An 18,355-nucleotide genomic window follows, 5' to 3' on the forward strand; every position below is an offset into this window, starting at 1 on the left:
TAAAAACCTGAAGGGTATATTGTGCCGTGCTGTTCACAAGTAATTCATATGTCTTCTTAAGAGAAAGATAATTCTAAAAATTATGTTACTTAAATTATTTTTATATGTGGTTAAAACTTTCACAGGTTGTATCATTTTCTTTACCTTTGTTTCTTTGAAATCTTTGTTTATTTTGAACAGTTTCTGGTCTTTCCGCTGAATTTTTAAAAATATGGGAGCCATCTGGTGGTCAACAATTATAAATTTTCTTAAAAATAAAATAGTATTTTATTATAAAATAAAGTGCTGTATTATTTTAAAATTTGGTAAGGTCTCCCCCCCACCACCCCCCCCCACCACCCCACCCCCCCCCCCCGCCAGTAGAATTATTTTTTACAAAGGCACTAATTCTGTACTCTCATAGGCTTAGTCAAATAAATTCTGGGCATGAAACTTTTAAAATATATTGTTTTCACTGTACATTCCACTCATTTTTTACAAATATCAAATGGATTCTTCTTTCCATATTGTTCATGTATTTACCAAGAAGTAATTTAAATCATTCAAGGAGTTGAGAAAAATACAAATATATCCTTGAAAATTTTATAATATGTGAGTTTTATGCGTTTTAAAGTAAAGCAAGTGATTTTTATAGAATATTCTTCATAAAGGGAAAGCTTTGGGAACAAGGTCCAGGATTCCATAAATATACACGGATATGGAAGATAATTTTAAAAGGAAAGACTTACACGCAAAGCCTTAACTACAAAAGTTCAAGTTCTGGCCAGTGATATGTGAAACATCAAAACAGAACTGACATTAATAGCAATTGTTGAAGTTCTTCATACCTTGTTCACATGACTTAAAATAAGCTGCTCACCTTCTAAACTAGTATATTGAATGTGTGTATATATATGTATCTACAATACACACATATAAAATGTGGTCTGTTGTGAGTATATTAAAACTGACCATTTCATTCTAATCTCTACCTCTTGATTAAACTGTTGAATTCTTTTTGTTGTTATTAAGTTCTGTTAACTGTTTTTATTGTTATTTAACACATATTGAATATATACTGTATGGCAGGTTTTTGATTAAAAGCTCTTATAAATAATCTCTTTAGGCTGGGGATAGTGGTAAGCACCTGTAGTCCCAGCAAATCCAGAGGCTAAAGTGGGTGGAACACTTGAGTCCAGGAGTTTGAGGTCAACTTGTGCAACATAATGAAACCCCTTCTGTAACAAAATAAAATAAAACAATTTTGTTGAGTCTATGTAAAATACTACCTGATGGGTACCATTATTCTCCCATTTATTTTCTGAAGCATATGCAGCTCAGAGAAGTTGTGAGACATCAGTACAAGTAAGTGGCCTTGGCTTGACCCCAATTTTAACTCCAATTTCTATACTTTTATCTACTATTCAAAACTAAAATGGCTGCTAGACACTCTAATCACTTGCAGTTTTTCTGTTCAACAACATAATTACGTCCTCAATCAGCTTTGAATTGGAAGGGAAAGCACCAGCCTTATAAGCCAGATCTGTTACTTATCTATCAGGTTCCATGAGAGGCAAAGTAATAAGGAGAAATCAAACATCAATGTAATTGTCACTGATTGTTTAGTTCATTAGGCCCTCTTTCTTCCTTCTCTTCTGGAGCAAACTCTTTCCCTTCCACTCAGGGTTGGCTTTCTTCTGCTTCAACTCTGGAGGGAATGCCAATCCCGAACTCTGGGGATTGGGCATGTAGTGCAGGCCTGGCCACCGTGACATGTCCAGGAGACAGCAGGAGGCCTAAGCCAGAACAAGCAAAGGCATTCCCTGGTATTCTTTACCCTTCTCGGAAGAAGGGTGGTGAGAGCTCTTTCCTTCAGATCTCCAAGTTGAAATGATGTAGGCATGAAGCTTCACTCAAACCCTGGGCCTCTTGTCAGAACCCTCCATATGCACTCCTCAGTACCTGAGGAACAGAAGGGAAAGAGATGAATGCAATGGCTACAAGAAATGAGAACTAACAGAAAATAAAAAGCCTTGAGACTTTCACTTGATCTAGCTAAGAGCTCTAAAGCAGTGTTATTTCTTCAGAACTTCCTTCAGTGTTTCAGCTACCCAGGAATTCTTCCAGTAAACTTGTTGTTTATTGGGTTTTGTTTTTGCTGCGGTTGTTTTACCTTGAGCTAGTTTGAGTTGGATTTTTGTCACTTGAACACAGGAGGCCATTAGACTGTACAATTACAAAATATTAGGTTCTCGTATGGCAGAAAACAGAGATAACCACTGTTACCCAATAGTGTCTTTCGGGTGGGTTTTAAAATAAACAGTTTCCCTAGGAAAAGAGCCAGCGTGCCTGCATATGACAGGGAAGTGTGACACAAAGCACCAGACTGGTTTTGGCAAACACAGGGATGAGCCAATTTCCAAAAGCTCTACAGTTTTAATCCCCACTGGCATGCAATGTTTGTTTGTATCTCACCCTTCTATGTGTAAAACTGGACTCAAAATTTGCACACTTAACGAATCTTTCTCTCTCTCTCTCTCTCTCACACACACACACACACACACACATACACACACATAGCCCTCTTCCTGATTTTCTTGATTTTTATATGATCTCATTTGGGCCAGAAGTAATGCCTCCTAGAACTCCATCTTCCTAGTCTACTGAGAAAATAAAGTGGCACACATAGTATAAGGAAAGTGTAAATGTGGAAGAAATCAGAACAAATTTAGCTATTGTGACTAGAGACACAGGATTCTTTAAGCCAAAAATCATATGCTTTTGAGCTGACGCCCTCTAGGTTGGTGTCCCAGCTTTGCCACTTACATGCTGTGTAAGTCAGTGGCTCTGGATGTCCATTTTCTTTTCAATACAAAGGGTGAATATCAAGGTCAATGATATGACTTGACTGTGTCCACACCCAAATCTCATCTTTCACGTTTTGTGGGAGGAACCAGGTAGGAGGTAATTAAGTAATGGGGGCAGGTCTTTCCCACGCTGTTCTCATGATAGTGAATAAGTCTCATGAGATCTGATGGTTTTATAAGGGGTAGTTTCCCTGCACAAGTCCTTTTTTTCCCTGCTGCCATCCATTTAAGATGTGACTTGCTCCTCCTTGTCTTCTGCTATGATTGTGAGGCCTCCCCAGTCACATGGAACTGTGGGGTCCATTTTTCTTCCCGGTCTCCGGTATGCCTTTATCAGTAGCATGAAAATGGACTGATACAGTCAATTTCAAGACTGGCAATAATCTATAAAAAGAACCTAAAATAGATGCTCAATAAATGGCCAGTGTATTGGTGATTATCACTATTATTATTTGTATTATTATATTATTAATATTTGTATTATTGTATTAACTCAGTATATACTTTTGTTAACCAAAACACTGGAATGAAACATACAGCAAAGAGAACAAATAGTTTGATTCCGTGTTTACCAATTTTGCTTTTTCTGGGTATTCTCAATCAGCTTCTTTTGAAAATACAATCAAAACTAACAGTTGGAAAACATTAGTGCTGAAGTCTAACAGAGTATTGCCACTATTGAAAACACATTAAATATTCTATTTTGAACTCAGTATTTTTTCTGGTAAATCTTATCATTTGAAATAAGATATGTTTCTGCAAATTCTCTATTTTTGTCTTCTTTTCCCTAAAGTATAGTGAGAGAAATTTAAGTCTCAGAACCTAGACCTATAACATTCATTCATAAGATACACAGTGTATTATATAATCTCTACTCAGTCATTGTTATGTATATATTTGGACAAGACTATTACATAAAAATATTTAATCTAAGAAGGATTTATTTCAAACAGAAGAAAGCCAAGTTTGAAAGTGATGCCCACTACATATGATAAAATAGTTCAGTGGGTTCCTAACTTGCCTGCTTGTTGCAATCATGGGGGAACTTCAACAAATACTGACACCTTTGACTCACTACCCGCCCACTGGCTAGATTATCATTCCATTGTCTGCATTATGGTCTTGGCTTTAACATTTCCTAAAGACTTCCTGGTGATTCTAGTGTGCAGCAAGTTTTAGAAGCACTGGATGAGCTTCCTCACTATGTTTCTTTTCTTAGTGCTCAAGCAATTTCTACCTGTTCCGTTAATTTTCTCTAAGAACAAGTACATTCATTACAGAAACTTTTATTTTATGACAGAAAATGAAAACACACCAAAGAAAACACCTTTTTTCAATCAATTAATTAAATTAATATGTTCCACTTCTCCAGTGTTCAACACATTCTGATAGAGACTGATGAAGAAAATTTTTTAAAAAGATACAGAGCACAGATTCTGCTTTAAAAAATGTTAAAAGAGGCCAGCCATGGTGGCTCCTCATGCCTGTAATCCCAGCACTTTGGGAGGTCGAGGCCTGTGGATTACTTGAGGTCAGGAGTTTGAGGCCAGCTTGGCCACCATGATGAAAACCAGGCTCTACTAAAAATACAAAAAGTAGGCCAGGCATAGTGGCTCACACCTGTAATCCCAATACTTTGGGAGGCCGAGGCAGGTGGATCATAAGGTCAGGAGTTCAAGACCAGCCTACAATATGGTGAAACCCTGTCTCTACTAAAAATACAAAAATGTGCTCGGTGTGGTGGCACACACCTGTAATCCCAGCTACTCAGGAGGCTGAGGCAGGAGAATTTCTTGAACCCAGGAGCAGAGGTTGCAGTAAGCCAAGATTGTGCCACTGCATTCCAGCCTGGGTGACAGAGCAAGACTCCATCTCAAAAAAAAAAAAAAAAAAAAAAAAAGTAGCTGCCATGATGGCAAGTGCCTATAGTCCCAGCTACTCGGGAGGCTGAGGCATGAGAATTGCTTCAACCTGGGATGCAGAGGTTGCAGTGAACCGAGATTGTGCCACTGCCCTCCAGCCTGGGTGATAGAGTGAGACTCTGTCTCAAAAAAAAAAAAAAAAAAAAGTTAAAAGATTGTTCACCTGATAGAACAATGATTAAAATTCTAAGTGTCTCTCTTCAGCAATAATGATCTTGAGAGAACTTAATCACTTGAAAACAGCGAAAATATTTTTTAAATGCAAGTAAACCATAAAAACTGCAGTGACCAGGGAAGAATCCCCTCATACTTTTTCTTATACACACCAACAATTTATTTTGCAAATGTCATTGAAGTGAGTCTGTTTCTTCATCTGATGTCTAGAAACTACTTGTCTGATTTTCATCAACATTGGAGGTGACCAGACAGCTTCATAGATGCAGCCATTCTCTCTCTGATTCATATGAATACTTTGTCCATCCCTTGAATCTACCATCTACTACCATCTGTGTGAACACCATGCAATACCTATGCTGAGACTTTCACAGTTCAGAGGCATTCATATGTCCATAAGATTCATATTCTTTATATCATATGAACAGTGGAGAAAAGATCTACATTTACACAGGTTTCTTTACTCACTTCTAAAAATCCCAACTAATACCACAACTTGGCGTTAATAAAAGATTTCGAAGTTTTATGTCCCCAAAATGCAATATTTATCTCAGGCCTATAATGAGGATTAAAGGTAATAATGAAAAAAAGAGTTCTTAGCACTGTTACTGAGACATAGTAGCCACTCAGTAAATGTTAGTTCTCAAAACAAAGATGATGTCCAATTTCACTATCTTGAAATGACTGTGTTAATTTTAAGAGTGCTTATAAAAAATTCCTTGAAGTCATTTAAAAGAGAAGCACTATCTCACTTTATTGACATTATTGTCACCTACTCCCAAACTTACTGATTTTTTAAAACTTTAAGTAGGCTTCCCTTAATTAGAGTTATTAGTATTTTAAAAATAAGTAGTTGTAGATTCCTAAATTGTGGCCTAATGCAGGTTGAGAAATGATGCATAGTTAGAAGTAGAATAATAGTTTACTGATGACCTTCATTAAGTCTTTACTGTTTTCTCAGCAAAGCTAGAGGAAACCAAAGTCGTAGAACATCTGAACTCTGTCCAAACTTTGGTTGTATTTCAAAATTTCAGGTTAGAATGCATAATATATTGATGCTATACAACTTTATTGTGTTCACTTTAAAATTTGTATTAAGTAGAATGCTACATTATGGTAATGTACTAAATTACCTAAAGCAAAGTAATACAATGATTAACTGACTATAAACATTGGTTTATGGTCAGTTTGTAAAGTATTACAATGATTAATATTATGCATTTTCATAACAGTAGAAAATTGCAGGATGAAATATCTGTGGATTGACTCAGTGCCATTAGGAATAATAAAACAGTGGTATAACTCAGTCTCAAGTTACATCTTGAGAGTAAACTTTGTTTTAAATCTTCTCCCTAAGTGGTTGGGAAATTCATTAATTTAAAATGCCCAATGCTTGCCAAACATAACATTGAGAATACAAGTGTTCATACAAATATATTAGGCAAACTAGGGATTAACTAATGTTTTTTAAGCATTTTTCTTCAATGTTTTGTGGAAGAACAATGAGAAAACATGAGTTTTATTTGTTATGTTCTCTTAATGATTACAAAAATAGGTAAAATGGATATATTCAAGAGTCAGGTTTTACCTTCTTTCAAAAATAGGTTTGAATGAATTACAATTTTCAAAAATAATCTCTCAGATCTAGAGAAGCCTAGCTCATCTGTTGTACAACATAATGTAGTAGACTGAGTCTTTGTGGAGAAACCAGACCACACTAAGAAAAAAGAAAGAGTCATAAATTTATATTGTTCTATTGTGGCAAAGGATTGGAATGTACTTAGTCACCAATACAAAGGATTTGGGCCTCAGGGAGGAGGAATTCTATAGAAAACTCAGTGAGGGACTTACGCTGGAGAATGCTGCAGCAAAATTGTCTAGGTTTGACTTCTCACCTTGCCACAGAACTGCTGTATAATCTTAGGCCGATTACCTTACTTTCCTCATCTCTAAAATGGATATAATATCTCTGTTTTGAATGGATTAAATAAAAATTGTCAAGTGATTGGTCCATAATAGACAATCAATAAATCACAGTTATTTTTAGGAACATTATCATTATATTTATTACTAGTTGATTATAACTAGTTGGTTATTACTGAATTCTAATGTCCCAGTAGGAAAAAAAGTAAAGTGAAAATTTGTATGGGCCCAGTCTAAGAATGCTGGCTGGCGAAAATGATATGAACTTGGGAAATTGTGTGAGAGCCCTAAAATACATATGTTGATCATTTTATAAGAGCCTCAGACTTCCCATGATAACATCTGCCTAGTCTTTAGAAAAGCGTATGGAAGTGTTCAAGAACCTTTCCTAAAACTGAACTTCTATTACAGACACTGCTTCTTCATGGTTATTCCATCAGATTGCAATCACTTATATGTTTTTTTCCACCCTTCCTTATATTATGAGCACTTTTCACGTAGGGGTTCATATATTTAATAATCACAGCTCCCAACACAATTGTAGGCTTATATTAGATTCTCGATAAAGATGAGCTGAATTAACAGATAATGTAATGAATAAGGAAAAATAGAATAGTTTTGAATTAATGCATTTTACTGATGATGTGAATTTAATGTTTTCATTTCAATATTATTTATATATAAATTTAATTAATTTTTAACTATATTTGCCATCCATATATCTAGTTATCTGCTCATTTGAAAATCTCTTTCCTGCTTCCTATTATTCAAAATATTAAAAACAAATATTACTTAAATATTTAAATCACTCTTTTTCCAAGTGAAGTTTCTCAGGATGCAGAATGTTGCTGTAAACTGAGAAATATTAGACTATACAAAATGGCTACTATAATGTAATTTTCTAGCAAATGATAAAAGTCAAACCCATTGGTTTTTTGCTGCCAATACAAATTTGTCAATGTAATTAATGCCCCTTAGCCTGGGAGGGTTGCATGACAGGAAAAATGGCATCAAAGCCATTTTTATTTTAAAAATAAATTTAATATTCTTTGATAATAAGAGAGCTATATAGGCAAAAATCTTAGAATTTTCTTTTCCGTTTTTTTATTCTTAGTTTCACATCTTTCTACATAGTATCCAAATCCCAGTTGTTAATACTAATTTTCCTGCTTTCTTACCCTTAACAAATTTGGAAACAAAGTTAATATCATTAGTGATATGTAAAGTAATTCCTAAAGCAAAAATCTCTAAAAGTGTGATCCATGTCCCATTTTTTATTGGTCTGCAATGAGGTAAGCACAGAAATTTTAATCACCTCCACACATACCTTCAATGAGCAACATGTACAGGTTTTGAGACTCTTGTCTCTTTTCCGTTGTTTTTTTGTTTTTTTTTTTTTTTCTGATTGCATTTATGAAAATGCAATTTTGTATTTGTTGAACCTAATTATAAAAAAATGAGATTCGTATTTTGTGTATCTGTTCTTTTAAAGTTTATTTTCTAAGTAATTCATCTTCATTGTATTTCATAAAAGTGTCAGTCTGTGAGAGACTGGAAACAACAGAGAGAAGAAAAAGAAAACTAGTCCTCCACCACAGATAGTTTGAAACCACCATCCCAGAGCATGGTGGCCTCTTCCCCACATTATATATTTTCTTTAAAAAATATTTTTAACTTATTAAATGATAGGCAATGCTCTTTTTTTTTTTTTTTTTTTTTTTTTTTTTTTAATCTTCTCTAGGTGCTGCTTTCTGTTTGTTATTTGTGTGGTCTTTACAGATGTTTCTTTAACAAACCGTGAAGGATCAAGACTGAATTTAACAGCAATAACAACAACAAAAAAATGACAATATTATGTCCTACTTAAAATGCATGAGTAGCATCTCCTTACACATATGTTTAATGCTTTTGAAGGCTTAAAGTTCCCACTAATATCTGCTTCTGATTTCCTTTTTTCTTTCCTTTTCTTTCTTTTTTTTTTGAAACGGAGTCCCGCTCTGTCACCCAGGCTGGAGTGCAATGGCGCCATCTCGGCTCACTACAACCTCTACTCCCTGGGTTCAAGCGATTCTCCTACCTCAGCCTCCTGAGTAGCTGAGATTGCAGGCATGTACCACCACACCCGGCTAGTTTTTTGTATTTTTAGTAGAGGTGGAGTTCTCCATGTTGGTCAGGCTGGTCTTGACTCCCGACCTTAGGTGATCCGCTCACCTTGGCCTCCCAAATTGCTGGGATTATAGGCCTGATCCACTGTGTCCGGCCTGTTTCTGATTACTTTTTAACCTGATCTCCAGCTCTCCACTCCAGACCATAGACATATGCTCTCATCTCCATGCCTCTGAAAATATACTTTACTCTCTCATAGAACCCTCGTCTGTCTCTCTCTAACACACACACACATACACACGTGCATATATATATGTACACACATGATTCACACTTGCTGATACCTACTCTCTCTTGAGGTCTTTAGGTGTCAGACTACATGGAACTTTATCTCAAGTCTTTGGTCTCTTACTTGCACTATTAGTACTGTTTTCTTTTCATAAAACTTACTATATTTGTAAAATATTTTTAATAGCTCTCTTTTTCCCTGGATTATAGTTTTGGTTGGTCGACAAACAGTTTTTGCCTTTGCTTTCATATTCTCAGAACTGAGAACAGTGTGTGACACATAGTGGGTTCTCGGTATTTAGAAAAGCAAAAAGTGTATAAAAGATTTTGTGAACTGGTAATTTATAATGACAGATTCTCATAAGTGCTTTTGTTGCTTCATATCCCTCTGCAATAGCCCACATAAAAAGCCCTTATAATAATATTAGTAACTTACAGAAAGAATACCATAACCAAGGGGTCTTATGTTGTCTTATCATTATTAATACTTAGGTTTTCTCTCTACAGTACCTGCTGTACAAATAAGCTTATTATTAAAAAATTCAGTTTGTAATATCTGACGTTTTATTTTTCCAACTTATTAAATGTGTTGAAAATTTAAATTCTGTTCCTCAATATGGTGCAAAAATCTACTTATTAAGACTAACATCAGTGGAAAAGTTTAATAAAACCTCTGGAATTCAGAGTAGTTTGATCTTAATTTAAAATTGAACTCTGTGTAACTCCATTATTTCAGGTTCATTTACACTAACTTCAACTGCAGTTTAATCCTCAGTGCATTGTTTTTTTTTGCATTGGTCTTTTAAAATAATGCCTATTTTCTTTAATTTAGTTATTAATGTAATAATTAACTCAAAAATATGTTTTTGTTGCCCATCTACCAGGAGCAAGACATTTTAATAAGGATTTTCACATAAACTTCATACTCATGGTTCTCCTCTAAAGCTGTTTCTATTATTTCTGAGAACTAAATCCTAGAATGATTAAGTAATTTGTATGAAAACAAGTAGCTAAACTCTGGGAGAGTCACGATTCAAACCCAAGTCGTCTGACTTCATACTTAATACTGTTTCAAGTGTTCTTCTTATCACCATCACCGATATTTTCTAAAAATACATATGACTTTCAGAAGTTCTTTTGAGATTTTAAGAATCCAAAGTAATCACCCCTACATTATAATCTAAAAATCACTCAACACATTCAGTACACCAATTGGAAATTAATTGAAAACAAAACATAAAAGAAAATGACTTGCACATAGGTAATTTTTTGGTAAAAAATTAATAATGGCTGACTGAGTCACATGTTAGCATTGCCAGCTTGATGGAAAGGAGCAATAGTTTAGCTGACTCATAAGTCAAGTGAGTTGGCTTAATGGCTGTGGGGAACAGCATACCTGTATAACTGAAATTCAAACTTATGTTAATAGTTCTCAAAGCAGGACATCTAGGAACCTCTATATTTCTTTCAAGTATAGTAGTATACCAAATGTGAGACAGAGATGGAGTAACTTGGTTTATTTTCCTATCCTATGTGACATTAATATTAGTCTTTGTGACAGGCCCATCAACTCTATTCCCTCTTCTACTTGAGTACAAAGGAAAAGAAAGGCGCCTATAGGGAATGTGCTTTCTGTAACATGGAGGCCACTCACAAAGAAAGATTTCCAAAGAAAGTGTTGTCACTGTCCACAGAGATTCACATAACTCAAGTTCTATAATCTAAGAATGTTTGTTCAGTTGCTTAGAACTTAGTGCAAATGTGACCAAATTAAGTATCTTATCATTCACCCACCCATCAAGTTTTCTCTTGCACAGCTTATTAGGTGACCAGCTGTGTCACCAGCTGTGTCAAGTGTAACCTTACTTGTGGTCAAGTGTGACCACAGGTAGGGTTAGATAGGAGAGTCTAGTTGGTCACAAATAATAGTTAAAATATGTAGCCTTCAGTTATTTGCCATTACACATGAAAGAAATTCTGATAACACATCTGTAGAAACCCTAATCATTTAAGCCAGCAATTATGGATAGTCTCTTAAACATGTATCAATTAATTTCATTATATTTGCTCATAAAAATTAATCACCACTCACCTTTATATCAAATAAAAATGATGGTGTTAAAATCAGTAAATGAAATACCCCTCAAACTATTAAGTAGATGCTTAATTTAGAATATATTTTTTCCTCTCGTTACATGTCTTTGTGTCCATAAGAATAAAAATCCTCTTATAAGAAAACTTCACAATACATACACAGATAACCAGAAATTTCAACCAAGTTATGTTGTAATGAGGCAGAATGGCTGTTGCAAAATGTACAAATGTTCTTCAGAAAAACATTTACACGAAGTGGGTTTTGATTGTTGCTTTGATCACGGGGTTAGAAATGATGAAGGAGGAAATCTTATCCACTACACAGACTGAGTGTGGAAACCTGTATTAAGCAATCTGATAAGCCTAAGTACAGAACATTAAGTCTCTAGAAATACCTTGCACATATACCTGAAATAGCAGAAAACAGAAATCTTCAGCCTTTCATAAATATATTTCCATTTTCAATTTATAAGAGCAATTACTACTATAGGAAAAGATATTTCATAAGGATTAATGACAAGCTAAAGGTAATGATTCCTGCCCTCATGTTAGTCTATCAACTCCCTTCAGAGATGAAACCTAATCAATCTGTCATTATCGAACTGATGTTACATACATACTTTAAAAAAAAAATGCCTCATTTTGATGCCAATAAACTCCTGAAGATAAAGAATACAATCCTCTTCGGCAGGACCACTCTGATTGACTTTGCCCCAAAAATTTGCAGAGAGAAATTTAACAGGCTGACTATAAAGCTAAAATAGTTGTCTGTAGCCACACTCACATTAAAACACTGATTGTCTGAATTTTAAAACCCACAACTTCTCTGTGACTAGGGTTGTTGTTTGTAACATGGGGTAACAACTGCCTTATCCACTCAATAAACATTATTTTGGGAGACAAGTAAGCACAAGGCACCATCTAAATGCTGAAAATATAACTTTGACTAAGGCACAGTCACTATCTTCAGGGAATTTTAATCCACTGGAGAAAATAGCCAAGTAAGGAAGAAATTACAAAAGGGTTTCAAAACTCTTCCACAGGCTGGGCGCGGTGGCTCATGCCTGTAATCCCAGCACTTTGGGAGGTCAAGGTGGGCGAATCACGAGGTCAGGAGATCGAGACCATCCTGGCTAACAAGGTGAAACCCCGTCTCCACTAAACACACACACACACAAAATTAGCCGGGCATGGTGGAGGATGCCTGTAGTCCCAGCTACTCGGGAGACTGAGGCAGGAGAATGGCATGAACCTGGGTGGCGGAGCTTGCAGTGAGCTGAGATTGCACCACTGCACTCCAGCCTGGGCGACAGAGCGAGACTCCATCTCAAAAAAAGGAAAAAAAACAAAAACTCTCCCACAATGGGGCAGGGTAGGTGACAGGGAGCATATAACCTTGCATTTAGAATAGGTGTGAAAGGTGACTGGAAAAGCGTATCCATAGGAAATGACCTCAGAACAGAAAATATATCAGGCTAATATGCTGGTCTCCCAGGAAGAAGTGATCATACATGCAAATGCTTGGAGGTAATTAAAGAAAAAAGCAACACACTCAAGCCACTGCAAGTTGTCCTATGTGGCCCATTAATTCAGGACCTGCATGAAGAGAGATGAGGCTAGAGACATAAGGAGAGACTAGAGTCTCTTATAAACAATATAAATAGGTCTTCTTCTGAGAGCAATGGAAAATCATTTGTGGGTTTCAAATGGAACTGACCTGACGAGTAAGTTAATTTTGGCAGGAGGGAAAGATGGACCAGCCTCAGCTAAGTTTGCTGGAAAACCAGTACTGCAGCATGGGCAAAATAGAATAGTGGCAAGGGAGATGGAGAGACATTGACAATTTCAAAGGATAACAAGGCAGTAGGACTTAAAATATAATGGTCTTGGAAGAATGGAGAAGAAGGTGCCACTCCCTAAGAGAAGGTGAACAGGAAAAACACAGATTCATAAAGGTAGATAAGATTTTCACTATGAAACTTGTGAAGTTTTAGGGCAGGACATCCAAATAGAGATGTCTGTTAGATACGTAGACAGGGCTCCTCCTGAGGAGAGAATGCTGGGATAGAAATAAATATTTGATACATATATATTCTGATTGAGGCATTCAAAGTGGATCAAGCTGCCTAAGGGATATAGTCAGATAAACAGAGACAAAAAGAGAGGGAGTGCACTGAACACATAGCTATGTATTTAAAACCACTGAAGTCATGGGAAAAGATAGGAAGTACGTGAGGGTATGTAGATGAGATAGGAAGACATTAAGGAGAGTGTGTTGTCATAAAAGTTCTCGTGGAATTTGTTGGTTTTTATTCCCAGAATTCATTTTTTCTTCTTATGGTATTACTAGGTGAACTTTGATATGAGTAAACTCTTCATTCCATTCTCAATCATGCTTTTCAAACTTCACCCCTAGGGTCTAGGAGTTGAATACATGAAATAGGCAAAACGTATTGAAGTTGAATACATGAAATATGAAGTTGAATACATGAAAACCTACTGGATTTGAATATGTGAAATAGGCAAAACCAGTCAGCTCATTCTCTCCTGTCTACAAAACATATCTACAAGCTCATTCCCTCCTGGCTTAAGAGTGGGCACAGGACTCAAGTCAAGTCCATCAGTGTCAACACAATTCAATTACAGAATTCTGAGTTACTGGGGAAATAGATTCTTCTGAACTGGTGTTGCAGTTCTGTGAGCCTGAAGCATACAACTTTCCTCCATCAAGTCTGAGAAGAAAGTCAAGACAAAACATAACCAAGGAGGCTAGATCCTACTGACATCACTTGAACCCTTTATCAGCGGGAGGTTACAATCTGAAGATGTTCTTTCTTCCCAAGTTCCTACCAAGAGTCAGTATCCCAAATAGCTTTATGTTTCCTTCCTTTTCTAACAAATCTACTTAGAAAACTGCAGCCATATTGACTTTCTTATTTTCATTATTTTTAAACACTTTCTTCTGACTATAAGATAAATATAAAATTAGGGGGAATACTGAAGAAATAACAATGAAAAGCATAAAAATTAGTACAAACCTCATTACTCAAGAATACTGTTAAAAGTCCAATATAAAAATAGTATTTTAAATTGTATATAAGAGTATAACTATTTTTAAAAAAAAACAGACACACGCTTCTGCCAAAACCAGAAATAGACCATAAGGAAATGTGTTAAAATGTCAATTTAGGCTGTTTTGAATGATAAGGATGTAGATGAATTTTCTTTTTGCTCTAAGAGTTAATATGTCTTCTCTGCATATTACATTAAGAATGAATTTCAAGGTTTTCTTCCTTCTCAATATGCTGTGGTTCAGTTCAACTCTTTCTTTCAGAAACTGGGGAGATCCAAAAATGAGTGTCAGCATCTATAATTCTACCTCTGTTTCTAAAATGGCATAAATTTTATGGTTGAAGTTATAAGTACTTCAAGACGAAGTTGGTGTTACAAAAATGAAATAAGTACATAGATATATATATACATATATATACGTATATATATGTAGAGGTGGGTTATGACAACAGACCACGCATTTCAAAATGTTGTTTTAAAGAAGTGAATGTGTATAAATTTATTGAGGGTTGGATGGTGACATACAGAATTATCTATGTGATTTTGAAAAATGAATACTTGGTCAGAGGTTTCAGCTCTAGAAACCATGAGATTAACACCAAGCAGCTTAGGCAAGTAATTTTTGTCCACTTTTGTAAAGTAAGGAGGGTTTTTTTCCCTGTTCCTAAAATTAGAAGGAAATAATATTTTGCAGAGCTTAAAATTAGTTCTCTGTTTGAAGCTTTCAATAGTTTTCAGTGAGAGGATATTTTTAAACAAATTACATTCTGTAAAAATGAAAATAAACTTCATAGAAAAGTGCACAGAAACAAAGCCCCAACCTTGTTTTTAAATAAGAAGTTGAACTGTTAATGCAATGACATCTCAATTTACACATAATTCTCCATTTAGCTGTTTGAAACCTAGTAATAACATAACATTTGAGCAATACATTATGTAGCAAATGTTTTCTCTTCTGATAGCCCACCAAAATATAGATTCAATGTGTACTACGTCTGAAAGTCCACGTGAGATTTAAGATGACTCCCAGATATTTTCATTCCATGATATAAATTAATGGTTTCAGCATATATTCTAACATTACATTTCTCTTTACAAGAGTTCTTGCAACAGTTGATGACTTCTAACCAGGGCTGATATTAAATTCATGCTCTGGAGAAACATAATTTTAACCTGTCAAATGCTTCAGATTCTTTGCAAGATAGAACAAGGATTAATTTCATTTAAGGCAATAAAATTTACTGCATAAACCAAAACTTTGTAGAAATTCTATGAGATTCACTGACTGACTCTTGAATCAGAGATGCCCTTAGCATGAAGGGTCTATGCTACCCTTCTTTTCTTTTCTTTTCTTTTTTTTTTTTTTTTTAATTATACTTTAAGTTCTAGGTGCATGTGCATAACGTGCAGGTTTGTTACATATGTATACATGTGCCATGTTGGTACCCTTCTTTTCAATCTACTTCAGTCCCTCCCACAATCCAGAGACCAGCTTTCCACCAGGTGTCTCAGGATGTACTCCGCTTTATATATGGGCTTGTCTCAAGAACCAAAGGAAAGTATTTGAGAGTTTTGTTTTGCCTTTTAATGAACACATGATTAAACTATTAGTTATTATTCAGTATGTGTATTGTGATTTCAAGACTCCCCCAATAAATAATTCACAACATTTCGTATGCTGCTGTGGAGTAGCTCATTTACAAAAGAGGTGTCTGTAGTGCTTTAGATAGCATTAACTGAAGTACAGCCTTGTGCAATTTTAGGGGGTCCTAGGAAGGTGGCTAAGATTACTGTTTTTCAGGCTCTCCTTTCTCTTTAAAACCTCTGGGTATATTGATCATGTTCAGGCCTCAAATATCAGTGGGATGTGGAAGGAGGTGAGAGGGAGGTTATTCTACCTTATAACATAGTTATCCCAAACCTCCTTCTGGAATTTGACTCCTGTTTGAACTTAGGGAGCAATTAAAATACAGTCATGCCAACTCAGCCCCAGCCAAATGCTTTACACTTCTCTACTACAGGAATGCTCATCTCTTAAGCCAAGATTCCAATCCTTGTTTGTCCCTAGGCTAGAAAGCCATATCACTGACACAGCTGTTGAGATGAAGCGGAGATACTGGAGTGGAGTCTTGACTTTTTACTCACCCTCTAGCATAGCCCATAAAGGGACTACATGAAACTTTGGAACTTTCTGAAGCACTGCATGAAAACCACTAATCTAAAATGCTCTTCCAAATATTCTAAATATTTGGATTCTATATAACACCATACTACTGTTTTTTTTGGATTTTTTTTTTTTTTTTTTTTTTTTTTTTGAGGAACATGTCCTTCCTTATTTAGTATGGCCCCTCACATTCAAATATATGGGAGCTGCATTAGGAACCAAATTTCCAATATATTGACTCTGGTTTGGGGACACAACTGTATAGCAGATTGTGGCACCAGATCTTTGATCCATCAAAATGTCAAAAATGTGGTTACCTCTTATGGGATGAAGTAGAAGATTATGGTAAGAGGGAACTACAAGTAACTCTCAGAAAGCAAAGTTTGAAGGTATTTTATCTATTGAATATTCTAGCAAATTTTCCCTTTCATTTAAATGAAGATTAGGACAGTGCCCTGATGCCTAGGTCTACTGCCAAGTAAATACTCAGCTTTGCTGGTGTAACTGGACCAGCATGTTTGTCTGGAGCTGAGACTGCCCTCTGGCTGCCAATGTGAATTAAATCATTACAGAAATAACTAAGCTTCATCACAAACAAGCAAGCTCAGTTTTGGAACTGAATCTTTGATAAGGTTCTCAGAGAAGCCCTCATTCTGGATCATGAAGTCAATACCCACTTCATTCTCTCTTAACAGTGTAGCACTTCTAAAGGGCATCATCTCAGCTCTTTCTGTTTCTAGCACTCAACATTGCCAAGGAAAGGAAATTTTTTTAAAAATCATGTTCTGAAAGAATAAAAATAAACAAACTTCATAGAAAATCACAATGAGACAAATTCTTTTACCAGTGTCTCTGGCTTTCACATGTTTTTGCATAATGAAAGGGCTAATATAACATAACAAATCCTAAACTGTTTTCACAAGGAGTGGAAAAAAGATGTGTAAAAGTATGCTCTGTCTTGCTTCCTTCTGTTCACAATGTATCTAAATAAAACAAATGGTGTTCTTGCTCTTTCTGTCTGTTTCCCAATCTGTTTGGATAGTAGCCACGATCCCGCAGCCAACGATAATATCTGACACTTCCTGACATCATGAAAGCCACCATCTGTCTATCACCAAAACCCTGTACTTTTTAAAGACTACTTGGCTTGATCCTTAATGAAGCTTCAAGATGAATGCACAGATCGCTTTAGAAGGAATACAGGGAATAATTGACACAAGGTATCTGTATAAAATCACGTTCTCATTAGATTCCATTTGAAAACATAGAATGAAATGTTAAGGCCCCTTTCAGGCAGAAAAAGCATGGTTTACTTTCAATTGTGTTTCATTTCCGATTTGCCTGTGAAAGTTTAGACAGTGTTGAACACCAGGAATAAACCTAAACTAAAGTGTAAGCTTTAAATTCAATATTTTCAGTCTTGTAAAATTAAACAGTTAGACATGACTTTGCAGTTAGTATACTTGGACTATGAGAAAAGAAGAAAAAAATCTATCAATTATTTTCCCAAGGCTTGAGAAAATCATGCCATTTAAAACTGAATCAACTTCTTCTTTAACACCTGAACGATTATCCAGGAAACAAAAGAAGGTTCTGTATGTCTTCACTTGTAAATGTCACAGGTGAACACAAACAACCCCGTGCTGGCAATGTCAAGTCAGTCTTTGTTTTATTAAACTGTTGTACCTCTATGTGTGCAACAAGGGAATTAGTTAACGGGGAGACTGTGGAAAAATATAATAATTCCTAGGTGATATTAAGTTCTC

At 35.6% G+C, this 18,355-nt stretch overlaps 1 long non-coding RNA gene across 1 annotated transcript; it reads left to right on the plus strand.

Annotated features, from left to right (window-relative positions):
• The first annotated feature begins 3,026 nt into the window (after window positions 1–3,026).
• On the plus strand, window positions 3,027–17,323 carry LOC115898243. The gene is made up of 4 exons (XR_004057934.1): window positions 3,027–3,139; window positions 5,904–5,976; window positions 11,679–11,685; window positions 17,314–17,323. It is a non-coding gene; the product is annotated as an uncharacterized LOC115898243 (long non-coding RNA).
• The last annotated feature ends 1,032 nt before the right edge of the window (window positions 17,324–18,355 follow it).

Source organism: Rhinopithecus roxellana, chromosome 6 (assembly GCF_007565055.1).
Source record: "Rhinopithecus roxellana isolate Shanxi Qingling chromosome 6, ASM756505v1, whole genome shotgun sequence".
Classification (NCBI taxonomy): domain Eukaryota; kingdom Metazoa; phylum Chordata; class Mammalia; order Primates; family Cercopithecidae; genus Rhinopithecus; species Rhinopithecus roxellana.